Below are 21,890 nucleotides of genomic sequence, written 5' to 3'. Positions count from 1 at the left end.
ATTAAACTGAAAATATATAAGTACACTTATTTTATTAATAATTTTTAAATGATTAGAAAATTCAAGAACAATGAATTTCAGTTTCAAAATGTATTTTTTCAATCTTTTTTTTTTTCCATATTACAAAACGTTTGTCCTGGATTTAGCTCCATGACCCTTGGTCAATCGTATCATAGAATTCAGACTTTCAGACCAGAGCCTGATTAATTAAATTGAGACTGATTGAGTAATTTAAGACTATAAATAATGAATCTTTAAATTAAAGTACCTATGCTTTAAATAGGTGGTGCCCTGAGGTGATTAGATTATTCTAATTAAATATTATTAAACCCTAAAATTGTTAATTATTTTGGTGACCCATTAAATGATGTCTAGGCCAATCTAATTCAATTGAGAGTTTAACAATAATTTCACTATTTTTGGTGCTCTCTGTGAGGCGAATAACACATTGCGAGGCTTAACTACTTATTCACTACATTAAATTTGTGCCCGTGTGAGGTGCCATTCATTCCAAATAAGTAAGTTAAATACAATTTACGTAAAGTTTATTTGTTGCACCCGTGTGACGCAATTTTTAAAAATGCTTTACAATTTATAAATTAAAAACATGGCCGATGCTAACGCTTTAGCATGTCTATGGCATTTTTAATGTTAAAGTTAGCATTTAGCTGTTCGCATCTCAGCACGTTTGTGTGCATTTGTTTTCTGGATATATTAATGGCTCAGCATTTGTTGTCTAAAGAGTCAAACGTATTACAAATTGTAATATTTTTTTATTTATTTTATTTACATATTAATATAGCCAACAACAACAATATAGTAATAACTAATAATGGTACAATACAATTTTAGAGAAAGAGACAAAAAGTACCTGATAAAACAACAGAAAAGATAAAACCAACTTTCAATGAACATAAATAAATCTAGAAATAACTGTTTCCTGTGAACACCAAGTGACTTACACCTCCACTTCATCCCTGTTTTAAGTTTAATGACAATTTGTTTGTCAAACCACATCTAAGCTGTGTTTTTACACAAGAAAAAAATTAAAAGCAGTAAACTACACATTTGTCTTTATTCATGAAAATATCTTATTAAAGATCACTATTACACTTTTAGTCAGGTCTTTAAAAAACTTCTGTGGACTCTTGCGGTAATATTGTGTCAGTGGTTTGAAATAATTCTGTAGGCATCTAAAAATGCTCATCGGGTGAAACCTGATGGAAATCTCTTTGTGGTGTGTTGGTGACGTATGTATGTGTAAAATAAACAAAACACTACCCTGATATTGTTTTTGACGAGAATATGACATCATAATTTTGTTACAAGGTCAAACGTTGATGTTGTGTGATAAAGGCCTTTTAATAAAATAATCGAAAAAATAATCAACCAATTAATCGATTACTAAAATATCGTTAGTTGCAGCTCTGGTTTGTTTTACGAGTGAGAACATTTTACCGATTAAATGTGAATAAGCCAGTTTTGAGTTTCTCAGTGCACACGCGTTTTGAAAACGGTGACAGTGTTGCTTGTGGTGCTCAGCAGAACAATGTGTCAGTTGCTTTAGGCCCTAATTTTGTATTTTATTGACTGTACAGCAGCGACACAGCACCCATTTGATGCATTTACCAGATTCGAATCTGATCTAAATACTACAGCAGGGCTAGCTCTGTGGAGCAGGTGAGACCTGGCACAAGTGGAGAGGCGGACACTGCTACTGCCTCATGGAGCAGAGCTCTGGCCTACTCAGCTGTTGGTGCACCGCAGAAGTACTGGAGCAGCGTTATCCATGGAGAGCATGCTCCTGAACCTAGCTGCCTGCTATAGCAGACTGCAGCCCCACTGGTGAGTCTTCTTCTCTGATTGCGTCCACATGCGGAGGCAGGGATAAGGCCTACATCGCTAATGACTATGATGTACAGCTGTGGACAGACTACTGGAGTTAGGGGCTTGATGGGCTGTATGGGTACGGCCAGGCATGTTCATGGTGGATCAAGCAAAGCACCACAAATGTGCTGTAGTAAAGAAACAAACAAACAAAAAAAAAAAAAACACTTTTTTGAAACTGAATCATTCCCGGGTGCTCTGGGAACCCCTGAGCAAGCCAAAAGGAATATTGATGCACATGGTAATATGCTGACAAGTGAGGAGTGTGTGCTGAGAAGGTGGAGGGAATATTTTGAAGAGCTGATGAATAAAGAAATGAGCGAGAGAAAAGGCTGGATGATGTGGTGAGAGTAAATCAGGAAGTACAAGAGATTAGTAAGGAGGAAGTGAGGGCTGCTATGAAGAGGATGAAGAGTGGAAAGGCAGTTGGTCCAGATGACATTCTCAGTGGAGGCATGGAAATGTCTAGGAGAAATGACAGTAGAGTTTCTAACCAGATTGTTAATAAAATCTTGGGAAGTGAAAGAATGCCCGAGGAGTGGAGACGAGTGGGCTGGTTCCAATTTTCAAAGACAAGGGTGATGTGCAGAGCTGCAGTAATTACAGAGGCATAAAGTTGATCAGCCACAGCATGAAGTTATGGGAAAGAGTAGTAGAAGCTAGGCTTAGAAAAACAGGTGAAGATCTGTGAGCAGCAATATGGTTCGTGCCGAGAAAGAGCACTACAGATGCAATGTTTGCTCTAAGAATACTGTTGAAGTACAGAGAAGGACAGAAAGAGTTACATTGTAGGTTTGTGGATTTAGAAAAAGCTTATGATAGGGGTGCCAAGAGAAGAGCTGTGGTATTGTATGAGGAAGTCTGGAGTGGCAGAGAAGTATGTTAGGTAGTGCAGAGACAGGTACAAGAATAGTGGTGACAGTGGTGAGATGCGGAGTCGGAATGACACTCATTCAAGGTGGAGGTGGGGATTACAACAAGGATCAGCTCTGAGTCCTTTCTTGTTTGCAGTGGTGATGGACAGGTTGACGGATGAGATCAGACAGGAGTCCCCATGGACTATTGATGTTTGCAGATGACATTGTGATATGTAGTGAGAGTAGAGAGGCAAGTTGGGTCTAGCCTGGAGAGGTGGAGATATGCTTGGAGAGAAGGGGAATGAAAGTCAGTAGAAGCAAGACTGAGTACGTGTGTGACTGGGAGGAGCCCAGTGGAATAGTGCAGTTACAAGGAGTAGAAGTGGTAAAAGTAGAGAGTTTAAATATTTGGGGTCAGCTGTTCAAAGTAATGGAGAATGTGTAGAGAGGTAAAGAAGAGAGTGCAGGCAGGGTGGAGTGGGTGGAGAAAGGTGGCAGGAGTGATTTGTGACCGAAGACTCAGCAAGAATGAAGGAGACAGTTTACAAGACAGTAGTGAGACCAGCTGTGTTGTACGGTTTGAGGACGATGGCACTAACAAAAAGACAGGATGGCAGAGCTGGAGGTGGCAGAGTCTGAAGGATGTTGAGATTCTCTTTGGGAGTGACGAGAATGGACAAGATTAGGAATGAACATATCAGAGGGACGTTCAGGTGGGACGGTTTTGGAGACAAAGTCAGAGAGGTGAGATTGAGATGGTTTGGACATGTGCAGAGGAGGGACCCAGGGTATATAGGGAGAAGGATGCTGAGGATGGAGCCACCATGCAGGAAAAGAAGAGGTAGGCCAAAGAGGAGGTTCATGGATGTGCTGAGGGAGGACATGCAGGTGGTTGGTGTGACAGAGAAGATACAGAGGACAGGGTGAGATGGAAACGATTGATCTGCTGTGGCGACCCCTAACGGGAACAGCTGAAAGGCAAAGAAGAAGCAGAAGTGATGGAGAGGACAATGGAGGACCACAACCAGCCAGCAACTCGGGTCCAAACAGTCATTTACACCAGATACCAGTGACAGGAGTTCAGACAGTTCTGGAACTGAGACTGACAACAGCTATGAATACAAACAGACTCGAGAACTTCATTCAGCTTGTAACTGTCAGACACTCTTGTAGCAGCTGATCTTGGGGTGACGCCTTTCTGGTGTATTCATGGATGCTCGTCTCATCTTGGATCGTGTCTGTGACACTCACTAATCCTTGTCCTCCCTCCTTCAGCTGCTCATAGAGCCTCAGAGTGCTAGAATTTCAGGAAAAACCTCTGTGCATTATGAGGAGTTTTCATGTCTTGACATCAGTGGTATCTATCTCCTCCTGTGTCAGATTGTTTTTCCAGCTGGGTATCTGATGATTGGTAGAACATATGTATTAATGGTTTAGATCTTATTCCTACCATTGAGCTGACTTCTCAGCACCTGTCTGCCTTCTGGAAGTATTTGGCTGTGACTAATTTTACATCTTCATCATGGTTCTGATTGGCTTGTGGGATTCCTCAGTACTTGTTGCTGTCCTTTATGTCCACTATCTCTCTCGTCACTCACTCACTCAGGAAGCCACACATCTGAGGACCCCACATTCATCACCAGAATGTAGGCTGTACCCCGCTCCACGTGGACCACAACAGGAGAAGCAGGCAGGCCAGACTACAAGCTCAAACAGGGCCGCACCACCAGAATACCGTTCTGAACATGTGGCTGTAACAAACTTCATCACCTCACCTGGAATCCGACAAGCTTCTCTCCCATGAACCTTAACTTTGCCTGCTCCTCAGCCAGCAATAGCTCTAGCTTGGTGACACCTTTAAAACATCTGTGTGACATGCTCTGGGGCCTCAGACACCACCAGCAAGTCATACAGGGCAACCCCATGCTGCCCAAACAGTTTCCCATAACACCTGTGGATGACCGTGGGAATCTGCAGATACATACCAGGAGAATCCTTCACCAAGATGGCACATGCTGACAACAGGTTAGGCCTCAGGTCCGTGGTGGAGAGGAGTGAGGCAGCGTATTGATGCTCTGTCGGACGTTACTGCTGCTTTGCCGACTGCTTTGCTCTGAGGTTTATGGTCGCTGTGGATGTTTTGTCAACTTGATGATATAGCTGAGACTGGATGACGCAAGGGTGCCCTCTGTTGTCCAGTTCATGAGATTGTGTTTCATATGATTTGTTGATGTCTCATTTTATAGTTGACATTTTTTTTTCATGAAGAATATAAACTAGCACTAATAAATTACACTTGTACTGATAACCACTTCTACTGCCTCTTTCAGCAATGGACCTGTGCGCTTGGATTTAAGTCTAGAGTTCCTGGGCTAAACTCCCAGGGTGTTGTCAGAAGTTCGACCTATCATTACCAACACTGTTGATTATTTGCACGATTTTCCCAGTCCGCTTTTCCACACACCGGAAACTTTTCCACCCTAAAGGTGAGGCCAAAAACAGAGGGGAAATCACTCCCGCAGAAGCCAACTGTTGCTTTGTCCTGATAAAGAAAAAAATAAAATTAAACACTAACAACAATTCTACTTTAAAAAACACACACACATTTCTCATCTCAATTTGCATCCCACTTCTGACACCAAAAATGTGCAAGAGCAGGTAATATTAAATGATTGAAACAGCCAAAACTCATGAGGGTAGTAACAACTCATACTTCTGACAACACCCTGGGAGTTTCACCCAGGCAATTCTCCAATCAAATTCACGTCAACTCAAGACACACAGGTTCGTTCACAAATGAGAGATAGAAGTGGTTCTAAGATACAAAGAATTTATTAACAACCTATTTAAAAATCATTCAATTCCTAAAATATAATTAAAAAAATATATATATATATATATCAAGGGATCATGCTTAATTCCTTCCAACAGCATGGGGGGTGGAATACCTTCCCCCACTGGAGCAGGATCCACCGGCAATGATGGTACAACAACTTGGTCTGGGGGTGGGCTCAGGTTTACTCTCAACCTCTGCAATGTTCAGCTGAGGAGTGGGTTGGGTCATTACTTCTGCCAGAACAGAAGTTGACACTGGGTCCTCAGACCCCAACACCAACCACCCGCCATCGCACAACCACTTGTCCTCTGGCTGTGACTGCTTTATGGGGGGGTGGAGAAGGCACCACAGCCCCATCAAGGGAATCAAACCCTACCACTTTGAACAAAGACAGATGAACCTGTTTGGCTGTGGTTGAATCATCCCTAGGGACGATGGTATGAACCATTCCCTCATCCCGTGGTGCCCTCAACACGTGATACATCACTGAGGACCACTGGTCCTGGATCTTATGGTGGTCCAGTACTCTAAAGTCTCACAACCAAGCCAACTGGCCCTTCATCAAAGGAATGTCACGGATACAGTGATCATGATCTTTCTTGCGACGCTCTACAGCAGTCTTTACCTGATCTCGAGCTTCATCAAAAGCCATCTGCAAGTGGGTCTGGTGCTCCCGGACCCATCCATGACAAAGCCACCAACAGGCTTCTGAACGTGGCCCAACAATCAGCTGGAACTCTCACACTGGCACCTCTGACACACCTGGTGCCACTTTGCCATGCCAACAAAAATCCCTGGGCAGTAACGCCGCTGATGCAAAAGCTCCAAGGTCTTCTTGTCCCCTTGATGAACGTTAGTCAGCACTTTGGCTTTTAATGCCACAGACAACAACTGGAACACAGCCTCATCTGGCCTGAACACCTGACGACCCTTTCATCCTGCTACATGAGGGAGGATATGTAGGTGCAGGTGGTTGGTGTGACAAAGGAAGATACAGAGGACAGGGAGAGATGGAAACGATTGATCTGCTGTGGCGACCCCCTAACGGCAGCAGCTGAAAGAAGTTCTTTCTACAATTATTTTGTCACAAGGGTCCCTTTATTCACAATTAGCATTCACCACATCCATCTTTCATCTCTTCAGCATTCTGCTAGTGATGAAAATAAATACCATTCATGATTCACCAAGAACAAAAAAAATATTAAATCATCCTGTTAACAACCATGTCATTAATTATGAGCGGCCGAACTTCGAGAGGCAGGGCTATGACATCATCGGCCCACATCAAAATGCAAATTCTGTGTTTAACTCATTTAAACTCATCCACTCTATGACTCGTTTCCAAAAAGTTGCAACGCCAGTTCTCGTGGCTCACTCTGTCAACTATTCATTTAACGTTAGTCATTGCACAAAGTGCTGAGTCGGTTTAAGGTACATGTTGCCCAACTATAGCCTCCTCTGTAGCAGGCTAAAAGCTAATCTTATTTTAGTAAAAAAAAAAAAAAACTTCAGTGTCTTACTTCAAAAATGGCAGCTATCCTGTACCACCACTTGAAGGAGGAGGAAGGAAGGAGAGCCTTGCTGCGGGAGCAGGTGTACCAGGACTGGAATAATCCATTGGAGATGTTTATATATGCTGAGGTTCATCAGTGATACCGCTTCCACCATCATGGACATGACAGCTCCAACCATCAACCATCAAGTGAGAAGAAACAATGCCCTGCCAGCCCTTCTTCAGGTTTTGATTGTGCTGAGATTTTACACCTGTGGAACCATTCAGCAGGGTATCTGCAACACCATCCACGTCTCCAAGTCGAACATGTGCCGAATTGTGAGGGATGTCACTTCAGCACTTATCCTGCACATTGGGTGATCTTTCCAGCTACCTAATGAGGGACACTGTGATCTCCTCCCATGCCCATCTTTTCATATCTAGGGCCGATGTTTGTTTGAAACACTCAAGAGCACCCCTGTGTTACTTGTATGCCTTCAAAAGTAGAGCTTTCTCCACTTTGGAGAAGGTAGGATCCTTTTTCCGGGAGTGCTTCTCCTCTGATGTGGTAGACTCAGCCATGGTTTTAGCAGACTACCAACCAGGAAGTAAACAAAACTCATTCATTGGAGGGGTTTCGCGACAATGACACTCACGAGTTTGCTTATGCCCATGAAAATCGCCAGCTTTATTGTCAGTTCTTCACATGTACTAGACATACAAGGAATCGAAATTTCATTTCTCACCTTCCCTCGGTGATGACAGGAAAATACATTTCTACAATAAGGGCAAGTATTTAGTATTTACAGTGTAGTGTCTGATGTAATGGTAATAATCTAACATTAGATGGCTAATCTACAAGTTTAGCCGTCTATGTGAAATTAGACAGCTAATGTTGGGCGACTAACCTTTCGTCGCAGTCACATGGTGATAGCTGAACGAAGGGCAGAAACGTCACAAATCGTTGCACAAAGGGTAACAAATGATACTGTACCTTTCCCAACACAGAAGAGCCTGCAAATCAAGAGTGCAAAAAGGAAGGAAACAACAAAAGATAAACAGAGCAAACATCGACCTTTACACTTTAAACAAAATCAAAATGAAACATTCACAATGACGTGATTGACATCAGGTATGAGACCAAGCGCAGTCAACCCTGTCTCATGTCCACAGCACTTGCAGGCGCAGGATTTGGTTGTCTTGGAATAGGAATCATCAAGTCTGACTACAAAACAAAATACAGATGAACTGAGGTTATCATCGGGATTTGTTCACATTTTTCAACAGTTTGAAAATTCTGACAAAGCTCCAGCTACAGGAATGAAGCTGAATGACGGTTAAACGATGTCTCTGAAAGTTAAGGTAAATGGAGATTTCGTTTCATTTGGGCTTCAGTGTCCTCCGTCCGTGCTTTATGACCGAGGCTTTAGTCGACTAAGTAAGTTCAGTAGATTAAAAGATTAGACTGCTTTATGAAACCGGGTCCTGCTGTACATTTCCACTTAATCAGTTCCATCAGGTCAATAACTTACTGTCATCAGGTCAAACTCACCACTCTGATACTTTATTTTAGTGAGTGTTGTTCTAACATTTATTTTTAATTTTCTTTGCAGACATGCAGCCGTTGTTGGTGATTAAAGAAGAAACTCTCCCTGAACACCAGGAATGGAATCTGAGTGTTGACCAGGAGGACATTAAAGAAGAAGAGAAGCTGTGGATAAGTCAGCAGGGAGAGCAGCTTCAGCAGCTGAAGGAGGCAGATCTCACCAAGTTTGGTTTCACTGCCGTCCCTGTGAAGAGTGAAAATGATGATGAAAAACCAGAGTCATCACAGCTTCATCAAAGCCCAAGTGATGAGAGCACAGAGGCTGAGCCTGTAGCCAGCAGCTCATCTGTACACAGAACACTGACAGCAGAAGCTGATGGAGAGGATGATGGAGGACCACAACCAGACAGCAACTCAGGTCCAAACAGTAATTTACAACCAGATACCAGTGGCAGGAGTTCAGACAGTTCTGGAACTGAGACTGATGACAGTGATGACTGGAAACAGATCAGAGAACTTCAGTTACATTTTAACTGTCGAAAAAATATCAATATTGTTAGTTCAACCAAATGCAACATTGCTGAGGCAGAATTTATGTATTCTCAAGCATGTGGACCCATGAACAATTCAGAGCAATACAAGGGGAGGCAAGCAAGCATGAAACCATTGAGCTGTTCTGATTGGAGTAAAACACAGAAAGAGAAGACAATTCAGACAGGAAAGAAACCATTTGGCTGTTCTGAATGTGGTCGCAGATTTGGAATAAAGCGCTACCTGAAACAGCACATGATAATTCATACAGGACAAAAACAATTTGGCTGTTCTGAATGTGGTCGCAGATTTGGATTTAAGGGCCACCTGAAAAGACACATGATAATTCATACAGGACAGAAACAATTTGGCTGTTCTGAATGTGGTCGCAGATTTGGATTAAAGGACCACCTGAAAAAACACATGATAATTCATACAGGACAAAAACACTTTGACTGTTCTGAATGTGGTCGCAAATTTGGAGAAAAGGGCGACCTGAAAAGACACATGATAATTCATACAGGACACAAACAATTTGACTGTTCTGAATGTGGCCGAAGATTTGGACAAAAGGGCAACCTGAAAAAACACATGGTAATTCATACAGGACACAAACAGTTTGACTGTTCTGAATGTGGTCGCAGATTTGGACAAAAGGGCCACCTGAAAAAACACATGATAATTCACACAGGACACAAACAATTTGACTGTTCTGAATGTGGTCAAAGATTTGGACAAAAGTACGACCTGAAAAAACACATGATAATTCATACAGGTCACAAACAATTTGGCTGTTCTGAATGTGGTCGAAGATTTGGATATAAGAGCAGCCTGAACAGACACATGATAATTCATACAGGTCCAAAAGACCAAGGAAACACAGCTTCCCAAGTATAGACCCATCTGCTGCCGAACAACAACATACAAATGGCTGACAAGAATCATAGCTGATGACATTTATGAACATCTGGACACTGGTGGCTCCCTGGAAAATGAACAGAAAGTTTGTTCCAGAAAAAGATTAGGAGCTAAAGACTGCAAAAAAAGGAGGAGAAACCTCAGCATGGCTTGAATTGATTACAAAAAGGCATTTGACAGTGTGCCACACTCCTGGATCATGAGGTGCTTAGAACTCCACAACATCAATGAGGAAATAAGAGCTTTCCTGAAAGCACAAATGAACCAGTGGACCACCACCATCACCCTCAATCACTCACAGGGACAAATAACAATCCCAGACGTACGAGCTCAGAGAGGGATATTTCAGGGAGACAGACTCTCACCACTTTTATTCTGTTTAATCATACACCTGCTCAACAAGATAACATCGGGTATGACTTAAGTAGAGGCAGAGGAAGGAAACATCAAAAACCTTTGAACCATCTGCTGTTCATGGATGATTTGAAAATCTATGCCAACACAAAAAAATAAAAAAATAAATGCTCAAAATGCACAATCAAAAAAGGTAAAAAACAGAACAACAGAAAACATACAGTTGGATGAAGGGAGCTACATTAAAGATTTGGCTGAAGACTCCACATACAAATACTTGGGAAATGAAGAAAATATAACAATAGATCATAAGAAAATTGGAGTGAGAGTAACACAAGAATACCTAAACTGCTTAAAAAGGCAGGTGATGGTCTAGTGGTTAAGCGTTGGGCTTCAGACCAGTGGATGCTCAGTTCAAGACCCAGCCAGAATGGAAAGTCAGTAAGGGCCCTTGGGCAAGGTCCCAGTGTGTAGTGAGCACCTTGCATGGCAGCACCCTGAAATTGGTGTGTGTGTGTGTGTGTGTGTGTGTGTGTGTGTGTGTGTGTGTGTGTGTGTGTGTGTGTGTGTGTGTGTGTGTGTGTGTGTGTGTGTGTGGATATGAGGCATCATTGTAAAGTACTTTGAGCGTCTGATGCAGATGGAAAAGTGCTATAAATGCAGTCCATTTACCATTTAAAGTTGACACCATAAAACAAGATCACAGCCATAAACCAGTTTGCAATACCAGTGGTGACCTTTGGGTTTGGCAAAGTAGACTGGCCACAGCGTGGACATGAAAACCAGGAAGATGCTCACCTTCCACAAGGTTACATACAGAAATCAGTGCATGGACAGAATATATCTCCCTCACAGAGAAGGAGGTCTGGGTCTCACTGAAATCAACCAGGCCTACAGAGCATCGATAATAAGTATTGGACAGTACTTAAAAGAGCTCTGAAGAAGAAATCATAAAAAAGGTTGCACAACATCACGAGAAGACCTTATCCGAACAGACCTCAGTCATCAAACTGGTAAAAAACTTTGGCGGAGAACTTCTACAAGAGAGAGAAACCAACAATCTGACACCTGCAACAAAACTCGCAAGACAGACCAGAGAACAAAACAACAAAAGAGAAGGAAAACATCGAGTGGAAAGATGGAAACAACACAAAAGGGCCGGACGATTCCAAGAAGAACTTGAAAAGGAATACATTGACAAAGTTGGATCAATGCAGTGGCTGAAAAATGGAGAATTTGGTTTTGATGGAGAAAAAACAAGATCAGGGACTTCTACAGCCATACCCATACCCTTTATTTATATAGCACATTTCACAAGCACAGTTTCCAAAGTGCTGTACACACACACACAAAAAAACACAAATGGCTAACAAATGGCTTAAAAAAATGTCAGGGATCTCACAAAATGATAAATGCTGATTCTGTCATACAGCTGTTGAGAGTGTAAACCATCTAACTTCAGCATGCCAGATCCTCATGGCAGATGGACATTATACATCCAGACACAACAAGATCTGTCAACATCTCCACTGGAAAGTATGCAAGGAACTGGAGATGGAAGCCATAGAAAACGTCTGGGAGCATGAACCAGCACCAGTCTCGTCCAATGGAAAAGTAACTCTTCTATGACAGAGATCCCAGCAGGAAGACGTATGGAAGGAGGTGCAATCAAACCTGATATTGTCATCTGGAACAAGCAAGAGAAAACAGCCAAAATCATGGATGTGACAGTCCCCAATGACTACGGCCTGAATCGAGCTGAAAGGGGAAAGATCACGAAATACCAAGACCTGAAAAATGACCTAAGAACAACATGGTCATTGAAAGACATCGATATCATCCCAGTTATTGTTGGGCAACAGGCCTGATGAAGAAGAACCTGAAGAAATACCTTGAGGTAATCCCAGGTCACCCAAGAGCACATGAGGTGCAGTTGTCTGCAATTAAAGGAATGATCATCTTGAAGAGAGCCCTCAGATGCAGTGCCAGCTATGGTTGGGTGCAACTATAGACCCCAGTTCTGGGGCTCGTTACATTCTGTTGAAAAGAAATCCAAGAGATAAAAACGTGGCTTTCAGTGTGGCAGAAGATTTGGACTAAAAGGTGGTGTGAAGTGTTAAATTGACTGCATTTACAGAGCGCTTTTTGGTCTGCAACAGACGCTCAAAGTGCTTTACAATTATGCCTCACATTCACACAAACACTGATGTCAGGGTGCTGCAATGCAAGGTGCTCACTACACACCAGGAGCAACTCAGCATTAAGGACCTTGCCCAAGGGCCCTTAGTGATTTTCCAGTCAGGCTGGGATTTGAACCAAGGATCCTCTGGTCTCAAGCTCAAGTCTTAACCACGAGACCATCACCTCCTGTGTTTGGATGTTCATGGTGTTTAACCTGTCAGCAAAGTGTTGCTGTCTTCGAGGTGTGAGATGGCGTCTGTGTCAGGAGTCCTGCTGCATGCTGGGATACTTTATGATTCTCTGAGTGTTGAAATTTAAAATTTTGGAGAAAATATGGATTTTTTTTTTTTTTTTTGTAAAAACTTGATGGATTTTGATCATATTTTTGTTTCCTTCATCAAAGCACAGTTCACGGTTCTCAGTGGTGGGCACACTTCTGATAATCTGATAACATAATTATCGAAGATAAGGTTTTCATTATCGGATTATCTTTTTAGATAACTTTAAAAACCATCATCGGACTAATTATCTTCCGATGAATTGCCGACCGATAACTTTTAGACCGATAACCTAATAAACCAAGCTGAACGGTGAAAAACATTTTTAAAACTTAAAATCAGTTGAGACCTACCTGTTAAAAGTTTCCTAGTAGGTATATTGTTCTACCCTCTGCAAACAGAAGAGAGCTGTTTTCAGAAAAAAACTACTCTATCCTCTGTAGGCAAAGGAGAACTGGTGACCCCCCCCCCCCCAAAAAAAAATTTCCTTTAACACCATACTGATATAACCACAATATCACCCAAGTCATCCAGAGGCATACATTTTTAACTTATGGTTCAAATTTTAACCTACTCATTTTGGACAAGTTATTTAAAATTACTGTCATGTCTGAAGTTTTATAAATTGCAAATATCAGATATATGTTTTCGTTTTAAAGTAATGTGCTAATTTTTAAGGTTTTGTGAGCACATGCTGTGCCCGGCAGCAATGCATTATGGGTAGCATAGGGTAATCTCACGACACGACAAATGCATTTCAGACACTCTGTTCAGGCTCCACGGACAACAGCATTAAACTCTAGTGCCTAAAACTCTCGTGAATATGTTCTCTGGGTTTATAGACGTTATTGTATTTGCGTTTAAATTCCACGCATCTTAAATGTAGCAGACGGATTATCTGGAATTTTGTTTGGCAAGTTTTCAAGGCCCCTACTGCCATCTACTGGCCAGTAGTGTTCATAGCAGTATTCGCCCCAAGTACTAAGCGTCTGGGCACCAGTAGATGGCAGTGTTCTATTTATTTTGACCCGGTTATATCAGATGGTGGTCAAATACTTTTTGGCTTTGCAAATGGCTTTTTTTTTTTACAAATTAAGTTTAAAAACAAAACAACAAGAAAAAAACATTACAAGACAGCTCTGCAGTTGGATGCTTTGTTAGCTCTTCAGCATCAGGAGGTGGTCGTGAGATGTTAAAGCTTGTTACTCCACTACACGATGCAGGACGCGCGATTAACCTGAAACTCGGTACAAAAAATTCTCGCACGAATGAAAAATCATCTGAAAAATGGCCAAAACATGCACAGTGTAAAGCCAACATTTATGTGTCAAGATAAGGCTTTTCAGAACTGACCAATTGTTAACCTTGTCCTTTGTTTTATCTATGTTTTTCTTATTGCATTTTAACCTGTGAAGTGCTTTGTGACTTATGTCTGTGAAAGGCACTATATAAATAAAATGGAATATTTTACAAAAGCACATTTATCTTTAAACCAACACATGACACACGTCACATTAATGTCTTGGTTTACATAATGAATGACTGAACCAATCAGTGTTTAGCAGGGCACTTTTACCCAGAATGCTTTGCAGTCTATGTTTGTTACAAAACCTCAGAATTAGTGTTTAGATTAGTAGAGAGCTCATTTTGTGGGTGCTCTCAGGATTTTTCTGTGCAGTTTCCTACAGGGGGCAGCATGATCAAACATGGAAATAAGGGCTCATTCTTTGGGTCTTTTGTCGCTTTTGATGCTTTCAAAAGCGATCGTGTTAAAAGTCAATTTCAGCTTCTTAGTAATTGCAAATGTACCAGAGCCAATATTGGAATTTATCGGTTATCGATTATCTGTAACTTCTGATACATTTTTGGGTGGTTTATCGGTTTATCTTTATCAAAGATAACTTTTCAGTTATCTGATTATCTGTTATCATAGTTAATTTTTTGGTTATCTGTGCCCACCACTGACGGTTCTTCATCACAAAATATTAAAATTTTGAATTGTTTTTGAAAATGTCTTTTTTTTTTTTTCACGCTGATCACAATTCTTCCTTGTGAAAATATGAAATTATGAACTTTTGGGGAGAAGTTTATGCTAAATGTTTCTTCTTTGATTTTTATTTTGATTCAGGTTACTTAGTTTGATTCTTATAAACACAATTATTCCTCAAAAAAATTTGAATTTTTGTTGTCTTCGAATACTGTTTGGGAAACAATACAATTCACCTAAATGCTTTTTGAATACAGTTTTTGATCAGTTTTAATTGTGATGGTTTTGTTTTTTCGTTAAAGTTCTGCTCTTCATTGAAGAATTTTGAATTTGGACAAAACACCACATTTTGGTCATGAAAACCATGAAATACACCCAGAATTGGGCAGGTATTCAAGTCGCATGAGAGAAAAATTTTTTACCAAACCAAGACAGCATTCAAAAAAATTCCAGCCGTTGGTAAAGAATTTTATTTGTGGAATGTCATCATGTTCCTCTCCTGAATAAAGCGAGGAAATAACTGGAGAATAAACCCTGGTGAGCTCTGGTTATTAACTAGAACAGGTTCATGATGTCTGCTGCTGTACCTGTAAGGTCAGAGGTCAAACCATCAGCGGTGACAGAAGCCAATGGTGGAGGTGGAATGAGGAGCGTCTTAAACAGGGCTGAAAACTCCGTGGGTCACAGGAATTCCGCGGTTTTCATCATGGGGGGTGGGGGGTGTTGTACTCTTTAATTGTGATCGTCACTGAGTTTCCTTTTTACAACATGCAAGTTTCTTACAGTAGTGTTCATCTACATTTTGAGTATATTTCTTATTGTTACATGGGAAACAAGGTACCAGTAGATTCAGTAGATTCTCACAAAAAGACCAAGCATTCATGATATGCACACTCTTAAGGCTATGAAATTGGGCTATTAGTAAAAAAAGTAGAAAAGGGGGTGTTCACAATAATAGTAGCATCTGCTGTTGACGCTACAAACTCAAAACTATTATGTTCAAACTGCTTTTTTAGCAATCCTGTAAATCACTAAACTAGTATTTAGTTGTATAACCACAGTTTTTCATGATTTCTTCACATCTTCGAGGCATAATAAACAAAACTGACAAACTCACTGACTGAATGCCACACTACTATTATTGTGAACACCCCCTTGTGAGAATCTACTGGTACCTTGTTTCCCATGTAACAAAAAATATACTCAAAACGTAGATGAACACTACTGTAAGAAACTTGCATGTTGTAAAAAGGAAACTCAGTGACGATCACAATTAAAGAGTACAACCCCCCCCCCCCCCCCCCCCATGATGAAAACCGCAGAATTCCTCTACTGGTACCTTGTTTCCCATATAACAAGAAATATACTCAAAACCTGGATTAAGCTTTTTAGTCACATAGCACAATTACTCTGAACACTACTGTAAGAAACTTGCATGTTGTGTACCAGACCCACTGCCTGAATTTTCGATAAAGCCTTTTTTATCCTGCCACCTGCCTGTGAGTCTGCATTGTGCCTCCTACCACCTGCTGTGCCCGGCTCCCCAGAGAATCGTGACAGAAGGAACAAGCCATTACAAGGAAGCTGCAGACTCACCTCCAGCCATGACTCCAGACCTTTCAGTCATCAAGAACATCAAGAACTCCCAATTTGTTGGTGTGACGTGTGACTCCTACTTTGTTGGAGGTGGAGTTTGACTCCTACATCTCCTTTTGCATGAGAGGCTGTGGCTTGGTCTGGTGTTCTTTGCTGGATATGGGTTTGCTGAGGAGAGTTATTTGTTGGTTGTGCAATAGGTTGCATGAGGTGTGTGTGGATCGGGAGGTCTGGGCGGCTTTGCTTGAGCTGCTGCCCCCGCGACCCGACTCCGGATAAAGCGGAAGAAAATGGATGGATGGATGATTTTGTCTCAGCCTTTGAACTCTTATTGTTTTTGACCTCAGCCAGTTTTTGACCACGCCTCAGTCTTACCTGTGCCGCGCTGACTATTACTCTGTGTACCGAACAACTGCCTGCTTATGAGATAAAGACTTTTTTGATCAATTGTACACTCCTGTGTGAGTCTTTCCACAGCCATCTTCACTTTAGTCGGGTTCCACCTTCTCAGTGTCAGATCCTCCACTCAGGGCCGCTGCTAAGCTTTTGGAGGCCCTAAGCATAACTGGTCAGGGAGGCCCCCCCCCACCCCCGTACAAGAGAACCCCCACACACACACACACACAAGTTCTACTCAATCCGTTACTATTTATTAAAGCGTTTAAGTTTAGCGTTTAAAGCTACATCAAATCAGCAAAGCCAACGCAACCTAGCTTAAGCAGCACCACTGAACATTAAGTAACCAAAACAATTTAAACCTTTAACACGTACTTACCAGCAAGGGATGCACGGGCATCATCTTTTTGTTTCTTTTTCCTCCATTTTTCAGCTCCAGACTCCTGCTGTCGCTTCATTGTTTAATTGTGGCATAGTGGCAACTTGTCGTCTTGTGTCAGAATCGAATGTGGGCTAGCAGTGCTACTTCAGTTAGGCGCAGGGTTGCCAGATTGGGTATTTTCCCATCCAATTGGTTTGTTTAGGGTAAAAATATGGCACTGGACGAGTTTTTTGTATAGAATTGCCACACACATTTTAAAAATCAGTTCAAATTGCGCAGGATTTAGTGCCTCCATGCATTTATTGGACTGGAAATAGTCACATCTGGCAACCCTGGTTAGGCGACACAGCGAACAGAGAAAGACGCAAACAGGGCTGTACCATTTCAGGGAATCGGGGCGGGGATGGATGGGGGCTTTATATTAGGCAAAAAAAACTGTTAATTTGCTCCAATTAAGTAATGGGGTAGGGGCCTAAACAATGTTTAAAGACAAAAATGATGGGCCTATTCATAAATAATTCATATTGATTTTGAAATGTAATAATCAGTGTTGCCACAGTTACTTTGATAAAGTAATCCGATTACTGATTACTCCTTGAAAAAGTAACTTAGTTACTTTACTGATTACTCAATTGTAAAAGTAACTAAGTTAGATTACTAGTTACTTTTTTAGTTACTTTCCCCAGCTGCCGACAACAACCCTCTGCCACCTCAACATCAATCAATCAATTTTTTTATATAGCGCCAAATCACAACAAACAGTTGCCCCAAGGCGCTTTATATTGTAAGGCAAGGCCATACAATAATTATGTAAAACCGCAACGGTCAAAACGACCCCCTGTGAGCAAGCACCTGGCTACAGTGGGAAGGAAAAACTCCCTCTTAACAGGAAGAAACCTCCAGCAGAACCAGGCTCAGGGAGGGGCAGTCCTCTGCTGGGACTGGTTGGGGCCGAGGGAGAGAACCAGGTAAAAGACATGCTGTGGAGGGGAGCAGAGATCGATCACTAATGATTAAATGCAGAGTGGTGCATACAGAGCAAAAAGAGAAAGAAACAGTGCATCATGGGAACCCCCCAGCAGTCTACGTCTATAGCAGCATAACTAAGGGATGGTTCAGGGTCACCTGATCCAGCCCTAACTATAAGCTTTAGCAAAAAGGAAAGTTTTAAGCCCAATCTCAAAAGTAGAGAGGGTGTCTGTCTCCCTGATCCGAATTGGGAGCTGGTTCCACAGGAGAGGAGCCTGAAAGCTGAAGGCTCTGCCTCCCATTCTACTCAAACCCTAGGAACTACAAGCAAGCCTGCAGTCTGAGAGCGAAGCGCTCTATTGGGGTGATATGGTACTACGAGGTCCCCAAGATAAGATGGGACCTGATCATCCAAAACCTTATAAGTAAGAAGAAGAATTTTAAATTCTATTCCAGAATTAACAGGAAGCCAATGAAGAGAGGCCAATATGGGTGAGATATGCTCTCCTAGTCCCCGCCAGTACTCTAGCTGCAGCATTCCGAATTAACTGAAGGCTTTTTAGGGAACTTCTAGGACAACCTGATAACAATGAACTACAACAGTCCAGCCTAGAGGAAATAAATGCATGAACCAGTTCCTCAGCATCACTCTGAGACAAGACCTTTCTGATTCTAGAGATATTGCGTAAATGCAAAAAAGCAGTCCTACATATTTGTTTAATATGCGCTTTGAATGACATATCCTGATCAAAAATGACTCCAAGATTTCTCACAGTATTACTAGAGCTCAGGGTAATGCCATCCAAAGTAAGGATCTGGTTAGACACCATGCCTCCAAGACTTGTGGGGCCAAGTACAATAACTTCAGTTTTATCTGAGTTCAAAAGCAGGAAACTAGAGGTCATCCATGTCTTTATGACTGCAAGACAACCCTGCAGCTTAGCCAATTGGTGTGTGTCCTCTGGCTTCATGGATAGATAAAGCTGGGCATCATCTGCATAACAATGAAAATTTAAGCAATACCGTCCAACAATACTGCCTAAGGGAAGCATGTATAAAGTGAATAAAATTGGTCCTAGCACAGAACCTTGTGGAACTCCATAACCAACTTTAGTCTGTGAAGAAGATTCCCCATTTACATGAACAAACTGTAATCTACTAGACAAATATGATTCAAACCACCGCAACGCAGTGCCTTTAATACCTATGGCATGCTCCAATCTCTGTAATAAAACTTTATGGTCAACAGCACCAAAAGCAGCACTGAGGTCTAACAGAACAAGCACAGAGATGAGTCCACTATCCGAGGCCATAAGAAGATCATTTGTAACCTTCACTAATGCTGTTTCTGTACCACGATGAACTCTAAAACCCGACTGAAACTCTTCAAATAGACCATTCCTCTGCAGATGATCAGCTAGCTGCCCTACAACTACCCCTCCAAGAATTCCTGAGAGAAAAGGAAGGCCGGAGACCGGCCTACAATTAGCCAAGACAGCTGGGTCAAGCGATGGCTCCTTAAGTAATGGTCTAACCACTGCCACCCCAAAAGCCTGTGGTACATAGCCAACTAACAAAGATAGATTGATCATATTTAAGATCGAAGCATCAAACAATGGTAGGGCTTCCTTGAGCAGCCTGGTAGGAATGGGGCCTAACAAACATGTTGATGGTTTGGATGAAGTAACCAACGAAAATAACTCAGACAGAACAATCGGAGAGAAAGAGTCTAACCAAATACCGGCATCACTGAAAGCAGCCAAAGATAACGATACGTCCTTGGGATGGTTATGAGTAATTTTTTCTCTAATAGTTAAAATTTTGTTAGCAAAGAAAGTCATGAAGTCATTACTAGTTAAAGTTAATGGAATACTCAGCTCAATAGAGCTCTGACTCTTTGTCAGCCTGGCTACAGTGCTGAAAAGAAACCTGGGGTTGTTCTTATTTTCTTCAATTAGTGATGAGTAGAAAGATGTCCTAGCTTTACGGAGGGCTTTTTTATAGAGCAACAAACTCTTTTTCCAGGCTAAGTGAAGATCTTCTAAATTAGTGAGATGCCATTTCCTCTCCAACTTACGGGTTATCTGCTTTAAGCTACGAGTTTGTGAGTTATACCACGGAGTCAGGCACTTCTGATTTAAAGCTCTCTTTTTCAGAGGAGCTACAGCATCCAAAGTTGTCTTCAATGAGGATGTAAAACTACTGACGAGATACTCTATCTCACTTACAGAGTTTAGGTAGCTACTCTGCACTGTGTTGGTATATGGCATTAGAGAACATAAAGAAGGAATCATATCCTTAAACCTAGTTACAGCGCTTTCTGAAAGACTTCTAGTGTAATGAAACTTATTCCCCACTGCTGGGTAGTCCATCAGAGTAAATGTAAATGTTATTAAGAAATGATCAGACAGAAGGGAGTTTTCAGGGAATACTGTTAAGTCTTCTATTTCCATACCATAAGTCAGAACAAGATCTAAGATATGATTAAAGTGGTGGGTGGACTCATTTACTTTTTGAGCAAAGCCAATAGAGTCTAATAATAGATTAAATGCAGTGTTGAGGCTGTCATTCTCAGCATCTGTGTGGATGTTAAAATCGCCCACTATAATTATCTTATCTGAGCTAAGCACTAAGTCAGACAAAAGGTCTGAAAATTCACAGAGAAACTCACAGTAACGACCAGGTGGACGATAGATAATAACAAATAAAACTGGTTTTTGGGACTTCCAATTTGGATGGACAAGACTAAGAGTCAAGATTTCAAATGAATTAAAGCTCTGTCTGGGTTTTTGATTAATTAATAAGCTGGAATGGAAGATTGCTGCTAATCCTCCGCCCCGGCCCGTGCTACGAGCATTCTGACAGTTAGTGTGACTCGGGGGTGTTGACTCATTTAAACTAACATATTCATCCTGCTGTAACCAGGTTTCTGTAAGGCAGAATAAATCAATATGTTGATCAATTATTATATCATTTACCAACAGGGACTTAGAAGAGAGAGACCTAATGTTTAATAGACCACATTTAACTGTTTTAGTCTGTGGTGCAGTTGAAGGTGCTATATTACTTTTTCTTTTTGAATTTTTATGCTTAAATAGATTTTTGCTGGTTATTGGTAGTCTGGGAGCAGGCACCGTCTCTACGGGGATGGGGTAATGAGGGGATGGCAGGGGGAGAGAAGCTGCAGAGAGGTGTGTAAGACTACAACTCTGCTTCCTGGCCCCAACCCTGGATAGTCACGGTTTAGGGATTGCCGTCGCGACAGGAACCAGAGACCTTGCGACCACAGCTATGAGCGGCCGCATCGACAATGGAGGTGGAGAACATGGGCCTCTCGGACTCCATGTCTGCAGCCTCCCCCGGGATCTGGGAGAAGCTCTCCCAGAGGTGGGAGTTGAAGACCTCGCTGACAGAGGGTTCCGCCAGTTGTTCCCAGCAGACCTTCACGATACGTTTGGGCCTGCCAGGTCTGACCGGCTTCCTCCCCTCCCAGCGGATCCAACTCACCACCAGGTGGTCATCGGTCGACAGCTCTGCCACTCTCTTAACTTGAGTGTCCGAGACATGTAGCCGAAGGTCAGATGATACATCTACAAAGTCGATCATCGACCTCCGGCTTAGGGTGTCCTGGTGCCACATGCACTTATGGACACCCTTGTGCTCGAACATGGTGTTTGTGA

General features: G+C 41.9%; 1 long non-coding RNA gene across 1 annotated transcript; it reads left to right on the top strand.

Annotated features, from left to right (window-relative positions):
- The first annotated feature begins 3,598 nt into the window (after positions 1–3,598).
- LOC117505634 lies at positions 3,599–6,854 on the top strand. The gene is made up of 2 exons (XR_004559188.1): positions 3,599–3,632; positions 6,550–6,854. It is a non-coding gene; the product is annotated as an uncharacterized LOC117505634 (long non-coding RNA).
- Positions 6,855–21,890: the final 15,036 nt, after the last annotated feature.

This window comes from Thalassophryne amazonica, unplaced genomic scaffold (genome assembly GCF_902500255.1).
Source record: "Thalassophryne amazonica unplaced genomic scaffold, fThaAma1.1, whole genome shotgun sequence".
Classification (NCBI taxonomy): Eukaryota; Metazoa; Chordata; class Actinopteri; order Batrachoidiformes; family Batrachoididae; genus Thalassophryne; species Thalassophryne amazonica.
Note: the sequence above shows the minus strand (reverse complement) of the source record. Positions and strands in the feature narration are given on the sequence as shown.